Consider the following 11996-nt stretch of genomic DNA (forward strand, 5'->3'; position numbering starts at 1 on the left):
GCCCATGGACCCAGGCATGAGAAAGCACACGGAAGCTCCTACCAAAGGATCTTCTGCTGATTGTCCCCAGCCCATTTAATGACATCTTTCGAATGCTTAGGGAAGCCATCTACCTGCGGTATGCAGCATCAAGAAATCCCCAGGACGGCTTGCAGCTGAAACCACGTATTTTGTTATTCCTGCAGTCTCTGGAATTAAGGAACAGATCTGAGGCTCCAGTTACCTGCCAAACAGAAGGACCTGATCTCTCCAGCGCCCAGCGGGGGACCACAGCTGCCACCCTGGGAATGCCTGAGTCTGTCTGCTGGGGGCGCTGTGCTCCAGCCTAAAGCACAGATGCCCTGAGGGCAGAGGGCAGAGGGCAGAGGGAGCAAGCATGCATCCTGACAGAGTGGAGATTTGGGTGCAGCACATGGATTTTAGAATCCAGACAGATTCACGTCCACATCTCAGCTCCGCTCCGAGTGTCGTTAACTTGTTCCCTGGCATTGTGTGAAGGTTTTTCCCTTACTGTGCCATGCAATGCTCACAGCAGCCCGTTAAGAAAAAATGAGGTAAAAATATTCATCTCCATCTGGCAAGAAATGGACAGTTAGTTCAACTCCTTGCTTCTGGACACACCCCTTGGCCCACAGCTTAGTTTTAAGGAAAGCTCAGGTTTTATTCATTAGATAAAAATGAAAACAAACAAACAAAAAATGCTTAGTGTGGCGACAGCACTGGTCCTTACATGTTTCTTGGTGCTCTAAAACTGGGCCAGTCACGTGCTGCTGAAAGGACTTTTGAGAGAACTAGAGGTAACGAACACATGAACAGTGCATAGAAAAGCATGGGGTGGTTTCCATCCCTGCCTTTGGCACGCAGGGGCTTTGGGTAGACCTGACTCAGGACCAAGGTTGGGGGGGGGTGTGTGTGTGTTCAGAGTCCATGCTACAGTTGCTATTTATTTTAAATTAAATATTTTCCAGAAACATATATTAAAACAATAGTTGAATCTGAATGGGTATGGGTTTTGTTTTTATTTTTATACTTTCTAAATGAAAAGAATATGCTGTTTTCTTATTATAACAGTAATACACATTTTATGGGTAATATCAGTGTTACCCATAAAAAAATAAAGATATTGTCAAAAAGAAACTGGGAAAAAATGGACATTTGCCACTGTTCAAAATTGACCATTGTTAGCTTTTTTCTTCCATTTACTCACCGTGATTCATCAGTGTATTTACCATTTTGCAGACTTGGTCTCATTATGTAGGTTGTTATCCTGCTCTTAAAATTCAGTACTTCACTCTTCATGGCAATTCAAGTCTTTTCTATAAAATGTTGTAGTACTTGCATGCAGCCTACACATAGCCTCACTTGTACTTTGGAATATCTCTAGATTACTTCTAGTACCCAATACAATGTGAATGCAAATAATAGCTGTAATACTGCATTGCACAGTGAGTAATGCATGAAAAAAAAGTCTATGTCTCCGTAAAGCAGACAACTTTTCTTTTTTTTTAATAAGTATTTTCTTGGCTAGGGAGATGACTTAGCACCAAGCCTAATGATCAGAGTTAAACTCCCAGATCCCACATGGTGGAAGAAGACACCTACCTCCTGAAAATTGTGCTCTGACTTCCATGCATGCTATAGCATGCACCCTCGAAATAAATAAATGAATATAATCAATATATCTTCCAGTATTTTTTGGGTTAGGTAGATGGCTCAGTGGGTAAAGTGCCTGCACTTTAAATATATATATATATATATATATATATATATATCCCTGTATTTAGATCTTTAGCATCAACATAAAGGATCCAGGCATGTTTGTGTGTGTTTGTAACCTTAGCATAGGATGGGACAAAGAATCCCTGGAGTTCTCTGGCCAGCCAGTCTAGCCAATCAGTGAGTGCTGGAGTCAGTGAGAGATCCAGTCTCAAAGGACAAGCTGAGAAGCAATCAAGAAAGACACTCAGGTGGCTGGAAAGATGGCTCAGTGGTTAAGGAACTTTTTGTTACCGCAGAGAACTGAAGTTTGGTTCTCAGAACCTACACGGTGGCTCACAGTTGTCTGTAACTCCAGTTCCAGGGACTCCAGTACCTTCCTCTGACCTTGGGGGGCACCAGGCACATGTGTGGTATGGAGGTAAAACACTTATAAAATAAAAAAGAAGGACATCTGGTGGTGACTTCAGGATTCCACACACACACATATTAGTACATATACATACACTGTGGTGATTTGAATGTGCTTGGCCCAGGGAGTGGCACTATTAGGAGGTGTAGCCTTGTTGGATGAAGTGTATTGCTGTAATTTAATTGAGACTCTCCCCCTAGCTGCCTGAGAGACTATCTTCTGTTTGTCTTCAGAATGAGAAGTGGAACTCTCAGCTCCTCCAGCACCACGCCTGCCTGCAGCCTGCCATGCTTCCTGCCATGATAATAATGGACTGAACCTCTGAACCTGTAAGTCAGCCTTAATTGAATGTTGTCCTTTATAAGAGTTGCCTTGGTCATGGTGTCTGTTCACAGCAATGAAAACCATAACTAACATAGACACAAAGTATTTTCTACTCATGGTTGGTTGAATCTGGGAACGTGAAATCCTCAAGAGCCAGCTGTATATCATAATCATTTAAAACATATTTCGAATAGTCTGAAAACATGCAAGAAAGAATGGCTACTTTCCAATTTTCTTTACAACGTCATTTACTGCCTTCATAATAGAAAAAGTGCCTATACAAACTCCATGTGCTAAAAAGATATTTGTAAAGAGTATGCTGTGTTGCTGGAGAGATAGGTCAGTAGTTAAGAGTACTGTCCGCTCTTCTGAATGCCCCAGGTTTGATTCCTAGCATGCAATGGTGGGTCACAGCTGGGCTGTAATGACACTTCCAGGGGATCTGGTAGCCCCCTCAGGCTTCTGAAGGCAGCAGGCACGCAAGAGGTATGCACACATGTGTGCAGAGAATGCACCCATGCTCACACATAACAACAACAGAAAACACGGGACACTACCTTGCCAAGTATATAGAATGCCTAATGTTTCCCATGTAGCATGGGTCATGAGGAAGTCACTTCTCCAGGATCAGTCATGACATACAAAGCAAAGAAGGAGTTGGCTTTGGGAGGATTATCTGAGGTACTTGTGCCATATCTATAAGACATTGTGGGACTATGAAAGGCAACCTGTTCTCTGGTGGAGCTAGGTTTAAACCCCAGAGACCCAACAGGTGTTCCTGTAAGGTACAGAAGGTGTTTGCCACGTTCCCAGACACTAGGCTCCTGACACAGGCCTCAGCTCTCCATAATTCTGTGGCCATCAGTCACATAGGGCAATGCCCCAAACCCTTCCACAGGTAGAGGGCGTGACTACAGATCACATAGCCTCAAGACAGATCTCCATTTTAATGAGGTAACTAAAGGCCTGAAGGGCTTACTTAGCCAATTAAGCTCTCCTTCCTAGACACTCCTCCCTGCAAAAGGTATTTGACCTGAGGCCCGCCCTGAGAAAGGGGGTTACAGTTTCACTCATCACAATTCTCCACCATGACAATAAATGTCTTAAAACCATCCAGACCCACCGTGGGGAGCAATGGAGCAGGTCTTCCTCTGAAGAGCCATGTCTAATCTCCAGCATGAGGCCTCTCTGCGCTCTCAGCCACCTGCCCAAGCAAGCCAAGGACATTCTCTTGTCCCAGTGGGACCCAGCTGGAGCTCTCCTCCCGCCCTTTTCCCTTTGATCCTGGGCTAGAGTCGGCCTTCGGGCTCCCCATTCTGTTCTCAGTATTCAGCAGTGTCTGCGGTATGCAAGAGCTAGAACCTGCCACCTCTGACCTCTGTGCTGCCCGGTGACCCAGGAGCCAGCTCCTGGCAGTTCCCTGGGGACCTCAGACTGCGCCTCCCCCCCCCCCAGCGGGTACCCGATGCCCACCTGGCGGCCCAAGGAACGAGCAGCCAAACTTCCGGTGTCCCACCCTGTGGCGGACTGGATGCGGGATACCGCTTCAACCCACAAGCCATTGAGACTGTGATGCGTAAAGGCAGAGCTGTAGTTGTCAATGACAATGTAAGAGAACAAACTACATGTTTGCTAACGGCGACCTGGACCTTCACAGACACCCCTGTGTACAGTGTGCTGGAACTAGGTCCTGCAGGGTCTCAGAAGCTAATTACTCCATAATCAGGAACTTTACAAGCTTGCTGCTAAATGGTGTAAAATTTTATTGGCAGTTTGAACTCTGTTATGCTGGGAGTCTTTAGGCCCCAGAAATTTGCCATCAGCGGGTGCTATTTGTTTTTCTATTTGGTTGCTTTACAGAGAGAGCTGACTTAAGGCACCGTGGAAGGGGTGATCTGAAGACAGATTTCCCTACTTCGGTATGTTTTGGAGCCTGCAGAAACCAGTAGCATTAGTAGATTTTACTGAGATGGTGTATGGTAAGAATGATCTGAAAACTTGGCCCCCTTGCTCTTTCTGTAGCTAGAAGCATGAATAGAGGGGCTCTAGAGAACCCACAAGGACCAGCCATGCATGGCACTTTGGTTATCCTCCTGTTACAATGAGAGTTAGATAGGATGATGAGACATCAGGAGATAGGGACACTTATCCCTCTGTCTAACCAAGCCCTACTAATGCAAGTGAACAGGAAGTTCCGGGCTGGAGAGTCAGTCCTGGATGAAAGTTGAATGAATGCGTTGAAACATACTTCCAATGAAAGACTTAGGACAGAGACTGGCTTCCGGCGTTTATTAGAGATAAATGAGTGTGAGAAGGAGGGAAGAAAGAAAGTCAGTGAAGAATTTCAATGTGCCTGCCTGGTGAAGCCTCGTGGTGTGCAGTACTGTCTCTTAGGTGTCATGTGTTACTCACCAGATGAAAGCTTGTGTCGGAAGGGAAAGTGCCCTGTACAGTGGAGGAATACCTGTGAGTGCACAAATGGCTCACTTGAGGGGAGGTGGTCGTGACGTCACATATTCCATTTGTTTTCCTTACAGAAGGAACAGCCTCCTGAATTCCCTTCAGCCTTGCTGCTCTTGGAGGAATTTCCAAAGGTCTGGGACACGGAAATGGAACGAGGATGTGGTGAACTCATGTAACAACTCGTGGGAGGTGCCTTGGTCCTGGGGGCTCTCAGAAGACTTGCTTCAGGCCTGGCTCCAATAGGGTGGGCCTGCTCATATCTACCCAGTCCTACACTCCAGATCCACACAATCCGAAGCCAGGATAAGAAAAAGGCCTATTAGCAGAGCGCACGTCTGACATGTGATTGACATGTGACCTACACGTGGCCTATACGTGGCCAGCTTTCCAGATTTTGTTTCTTGTGCTACCTTCCTAGCAATATTCAAAGTGGAATAACCACCCTTTTTCTGGAGATGCCATTTTGCACCACGAGGTGGCATTTGGAGGAAAGATATCCATCTCCCTCCAGTGTCTTAGCAGATTTTGGTCTCTTTATTCCATCACAGAATGGCCTTGGCTCAGCTGCTGTGGGTTCGTCTTCTTTTGATTTTGTTTTTTTATCTACATCATTCGTGTCCAACACACCCTCTCCCACCCCCCAGTTCTCTAATTTTTGCAAACAACGCTTTACAAAATCCTTTCAGTCAGTTGCACTCCAGATTCATTCAGAAAAAAAGGAAACATTTATTTTCTTTTTTCTCTTTTTCTCCACACCATAACGCTCCCCCCCACACACACACACAAATAGACCAGGCAGAAAAGAACCCTAACCAAGTCTATGGGAATTGGTCTTTGGTGCAGGCAAACACTTGCTCTTGACACACTCTGTCCAGCACCCTGCTTCATAGGCCAAAATACTCTTTTTTGGAATAGGGATGTTTTTTACGATTTTCTCTGAATGAAATTCTTGGGGACAAAGGGCTTATTCATGTTTCCCCAGAACAAAAAGGAGTCTACCAGAGTCTGCCTGAATTACCATCTTTTCAAGAGAAAGTGCCTTTCAATGTTGAAATCGCTGTTTAGCCCAGCTTTTATTCAACCAATTAAAAAATTAGAGAGAAAATTATAGCCACAGGATGCCATAGAGACACAAAATAACTTTAAAATAAGAAGAATCGAGCCAGTAAGTAAATTGAGAATAGTGTATGTGAGGACATTTTACAAATTAAAACCAGAAGAAAACGATAGTCTAATCATACCAATAAATCCAGTTGCAAGAGGGCTGAATTTAAAATGGGCAAGTAGGGTGCCATATCAGAAGACTCATGTTTGATCAGGGAGGGTTTACTCTAGGAATGTGAAAATGCATCAATAAGCCTATCAATGTATTTCATCGTGTGAGTGTATTAAAGCACATTGTTATTTTTGTAAATCCTCGAGTATAAATATAAGTGTTGATAAGATATGTGTTTGTGCTTGACATGATCAACTATCAATAATGAGCACCACTGTGAGAGATGACACGGACAGTCACTGTCATTTAAATCTGCAATGAGAAAGGCATCCACGAGATCACCCTTCCACACACATGTTATCTAGAGGTTCTAACTCATGCAGGAAAACAATGATTTGAAATGTTTTCTACAAGAACTGAAAAAGAAGAAGTGGCACATAAGGACTTCAGTCACCACAGTTTTATACCTGAGAATCCCAGCGATCTCATGGTACTAGAGCTAATACAACTTTTTAAGGATTATTAATACAGACAAGAAAGCCACAGAGGCCATATGGAATGACACTTTATCAAAGGAGCTGCCAGATCAGAAAAAAGGAGTGAAAACATGCAGGAAGGAAAGAAAGTCTCATGCTGTACAACTGCAATAATTTCCCAAATAACAAGTATACTTAGTGGGAATCTAATCGGAATCCAAGTAGAGTCTCTAAGTTAGACACGGGATTTTATGATTTACATGGACTATTACGTATCCTAGCACAGTCATACGGTGATGAAGAAGAGCGAGGCAGGAGGATTCCTACCCTGAAATAAACCACTTTCTAACAGCATTGCAATACGTTTAGTATAGCGTCGTACAGAGCTTTCAAGTTTTTCATACAATCCCTGGACCAGCATAGATAGCTTAAAAATAAATCTCACTAGTAATATACAGTATGGAAAAGATAACACCTAATCTAATAAGAACGGGCCATTTCTATACTGTAATAAATGATGTTGGCTCCCTGTAAATCCATCAGAAGAAATTGAAGTTGGAGTCCTACCTTGTACCATAGTGAAAAATAGTTGTGACTGATTACAACCTTAAAATGATAAAAAAAAGTGGACATAAGCATATATACACAATTACATATACTTAGATACATACATATATATGTATATATATGACAAGGTCCTTATTGAAGAGAACATTTTTACTGATATAAGGAAGGTCAGAAGATATATCTATATCTATCTATCTCTCTATCTATCTACCATCTATCTTCTGGCCTCCTGGGGTATTGAATTCAGGGAAACTCATGCATATATGCAGGCAAAACATCCATGCACATAAAATAAAAACAAATAAATCTCAAAAAACCCAAACAAATTAACAAACAAACAACAAATGATAAACTTGAGGCAATATTCCAACAGAACTATTGGTGAATGATTTTATAGTTCATATCTACATATCAAAGAGGCCTTCATATTGACACTCGAAAGACAATCTAACACAAGTTTGAGTAAAATAACAAATTAGCATTTTATAGAGAACATTCCCAAATGTCCACACACAGACGAGTGTGCTGTGTACCCTGCAGGCTGATGGGATGACAGAGGGAGAGAAGTCCCTGCAGAGACAGGGACTACTGCTGTGACCTTGGTCAGTTACCTAAGGTCCCCATCCTTTGGTTTCATGGTCTTCCACTCCCTGAATCCTGGATTGCCGTAGAGGTGAAGGCCCTAGGCTTATGCTGTGCACACAGAGGTGAAGGCCTCGCATATGCCGTGTGCACGCCATCCAGAGCACACACTTCAAGCCTGGTGCCGAGCAACGCATTCTGTAAATGTTTGCTGGAATTATGAGTAAGGAAAATGCAAATTAGGATAACCTCACGCATTGAGCTGGCAAATGCTGAGAGTGACCACACTGCTGGTGGGAGTCACAGAGAGAACTGGAACTGGGGACTCTCACCATCATTTTGACGGTGGGTCAAGGCAGTCCCTCTCAGCACTTCAAATCTACACCATCCTCTGACTCATCACTTCAACTTTGAGGAGAGCATTCTGCAGAAATATAGCCAACAAACAGTACAGGGATATTCACTGCAAATGACAGGAATCAGGAGGGGCTGTCAGGGGAGGGAATGAGCAAAATTAAGGCGTATTTCTAATCGTGTAATAAATAATCCGCCATCTTTCGTGTCTTATCAGTTTTCCTGGGGAGGTTTTTTGATGATATGATTTTAAGTGATTAAAACAAGTTTCAGAGAAGGTGGGTGTGGTCATTTCAATGAGAATGACCCTCAGAGGCTCACAGACTTGTATGCGTGGCCCCTAGTTGGTAGACGTTTTAGGAGGTGTGGTCTTGTTAGAGGAGGTGTCACTGAAGTCGGGATTTAAGGTTTCAATTAGCAATAATCGCGCCTCGGATAAACCTCATTGGCTATGATACTGCCACTGTGCAAAGCTGAAGATGTAAGGTTTCAAAAGCCTATACCATTCCCAGTAGCTGGAGCATTCCCCCTCCCCCTCTCTCCTCCCCCTCTCCCTCCCCCTCTCCCTTCCTCTCCCCTCCCCCCACTCCCTGTCTCCCTCTCCCTCTGCCTCTCTCTGCCTTGTGCTTGTGAATGAAGAGGTAAGTTCTTAACTACTGCTCCAGCATCATGCTTGCCTAGCTGCCTGCTGCCATGTTCCCTGCCACGATAGCCATAAACTCACCCTCTGAATTGTAAGCTCCAATAAACTCTTTCTTCTGTATGTTTTATTAGCTGTGGTGTCTTCACAGCAGTAGAAAAAGAACTAATACAGTGTGAGGAATATACTTGTGCATAACGCATGTATATGCACTTGCATATTGTTAAACAGAAGCATGAATACGAGAATGAGTAAGTATGGGGCTGTTACTGATTTCCTACCTTGTATTCAGGTCATGTGTGTGTGTGTATGTATATATATATATATATATATATATATACATACACATATATATATGGAATAAATTCAAACACAAGGAAACATAGGAAGCTAAATGAAGTGCTCTGAATATGTCCTGTCACTTGTAAATAATCGCCATTAATTTCTTAGATTTATCTCTCAGACATTTCTTCATGCATATTCACAGTGTTTTGTAAATGGAATGAAGGCTGGTATTTTAAATCATGTAATTCTTTAGAGACAAAATACACCAAATCCAGTTTCATTTTTTGAGGAAAAAAAAACTCAAAAAAAAAAAAAAACAAAAAAAAACACCTCACATTGAGGGCTTACTGCAGAGGTAACGTTCTGGATTAAAGCCAGGAGGTGTTGAGAAATGACTGTCAGTAACAAGAATCTGTTCAAGTCATTCCAGTGCCCTAGGCGCCAGGTCTCCAGTAACAGGGGGGTTAGGCAAGCAATCTCTGAGCCTGTCCCCTGCTCTCCCATCCCATGCTTGAATAAGTCAAAATGCCTGGGAGAAAGTCAGAATAATAACAGAAGGAAGAGGCAAACTGAAGAGTCAGACAGCACTGAGGTGAAATATCATTTGGTGTCATGGCATGTCCTTGGGCTAGAGAGTTCCTTGCTTGGGAAATGGAGAAATAACTATTACAGTGTAGAAGTATAAAAACTGAGCAGAAAATATACATAAATTGGACCAGAGAGTTGGTTTAGCAGTTAAGAGCACTCGTTCTTGGAGAGGACCTGGGTTTGGGTTCTACCACCCACATGGTGGCTTACAACTGTTTTTAACTCCAGTTGCAGGAGATATGATATCATTTTCTAGGCACCAGGCATTCAAGAAGTGCATAGACATACATCCAGACAAATAAAATAAAATGAAAAATCTAAAAGAGAGTTTGAAGAAAAAAAGTATGTCATGAAGCACATATACATACATGTATCAGTACAGATAAATGCATGAGTACATGTGTGTTATAGGCTTCATCATATTTACATGCTTATTTATTTACATGCATGGTATACAAATTCTGTATTATTATATATTACATAATATTCAGTGCTCATATACATAGCTTACATTTTATGTACACATGTATATGTATATGATTACAAAAATATGCATGGGGAACTCTTTTTCTAATTAATGCTAAATAAGGAAAACTGTTTTAGATAAACAAACTAACAAAACATACTCTATATAATCTTCAAAGGGTTACTTTATTATCATAAGGTGGAACCGAGTTTAAAAATAGGACATGAAATTCAATGAGGAGAGATAAGCCAGCAGACTAACTGCGACCTTTTTGGAAACTCATTTCTGTGCTCTCTGGTTCCTGAACAGCTAACTGGAACTTTTCTGTGTTAGACGTGCTTGCACAAGTCCATCCAAACAGGTGCTACTGAACAAGCAGCCGTGCAGTTATACATCACTTCTGTCTGGGTTTAAGAGAGGGAAGAATAGATATGTCTCCTCCCAGAACCAGTGCTCCACATTTTCCAATACATTGAAAGAAAATGTGAGTGGAATTTCATCAACTGGAACATCTCAGAAATGTGAAACCTGGACTTTTACACCAAGATAGAATGAAACGCAGGAAAACAGCTTTTGTTGTACATGTTTGTTTTGTACAATTTTGACCCAGCAAGGATAACTTCATTTCTCAGCTCTTATATTCTGAGGAATCCCAGTTACTTCAGAGTAAAGTCAGTGATTCAGCCAGCTTTTGGAATATTCTTACTAAAAGACAAAAATATCATTAGAAAGCTCCATCACACAGATTCAATACTGACCCTTGAGCATATATCAACTGTATTGAAAGAGACAACTCTTCTGTTGTTGTTGTTGTTGTTTTTATTGAGACAGGATCTCAGTATGTAGCCCAGGCTAGCCCCAGACTCATGATTCTCTTACCTCAGCCTCTAGCAAGACACAATTCTTTCAAATTGCAAATCTTACAATTACTCTCCATGTATGGTAACTTTTAAAAACCATAAATATTTAAAGTAATGTATAAGTGGAAGGTATTTTGAATGACAGAGAGACTCACACTTTGGGTAAAGAACAGAAGGTAAACATATGGGAAGGAGAATTTGGAGGGTGATATCTTTCATGACATAAATGTATACGATCCACAGAAATGTGTGTCTAAGAGAGGAATATGTTGTGAGGCCAGGATGACTGTCTTGCTAGTGACCAGCATGAGGGGTCAAAAAGGCATTTTACAAGGAAGACAGATGTACCAGGTGGCTTAGAAAAGTTTCCCTTTTCCAAAGAATTGTGTTTGGGGGATGGTCTATGTAGGACCTGCTGTTTTAAAATTCAGCTCTCTCCTGGGAATTACTTCTCATTCCATAAACAAATGGTTTGTCCTCCTATGCAGCAGACCCTTTGGTTGACTAAATGAAAGCGTTCCACCCATCACTGGTGGTCAAATTAAAGACAGGGCACAGGGCAAATCATTTGCTCATTTTCCTCGGCAACCCAGATGCTCAGTTGAAATGACATTGCAAGTGTCAGTCACAAGAACAGAAGAGAGACGTTAACGGATCTGCTCTATTTTTGGAAATATGTGTCATTGCCTCGAGGAATTAAGACCAGATAGAGCCATGGGGGACAAGCTCTAGGTAGGGGTTTCAAATGTCTTCAGGTCAAACTTGGAGATCTGTCTGGTCTGAGGTGATAGCTGCAGTAGCTAATGTGAGTATACTAAGCTACAGTTTAATTATGAATTATTTTAGTGTGTATTGCCTAATCTGATGCTCACAGCTGCATAATAATACAGATATTATCCTTAATCACAGATAAGACGAGGCTCTGAGTCAGGAAGTGGTTTAACCCAGGTTTCCAGCTTCCCAGAGGCTGATCTTGCATTCGAGTTTAGGTGCCCTGACTTCAAGCTCCTCCTTCTCCTCCTCCTCCTCCTCCTCCTCCTCCTCCTC

The 11996-nt window shown here is 42.3% G+C and overlaps 1 pseudogene; it reads right to left on the reverse strand.

Moving 5' to 3' along the window:
* Positions 1–8500: 8500 nt before the first annotated feature.
* Positions 8501–8585, reverse strand: LOC115032552 (annotated as a pseudogene).
* Positions 8586–11996: the final 3411 nt, after the last annotated feature.

The sequence above is a fragment of the Mus caroli genome, chromosome 1 (genome assembly GCF_900094665.2).
Source record: "Mus caroli chromosome 1, CAROLI_EIJ_v1.1, whole genome shotgun sequence".
NCBI lineage: Eukaryota > Metazoa > Chordata > Mammalia > Rodentia > Muridae > Mus > Mus caroli.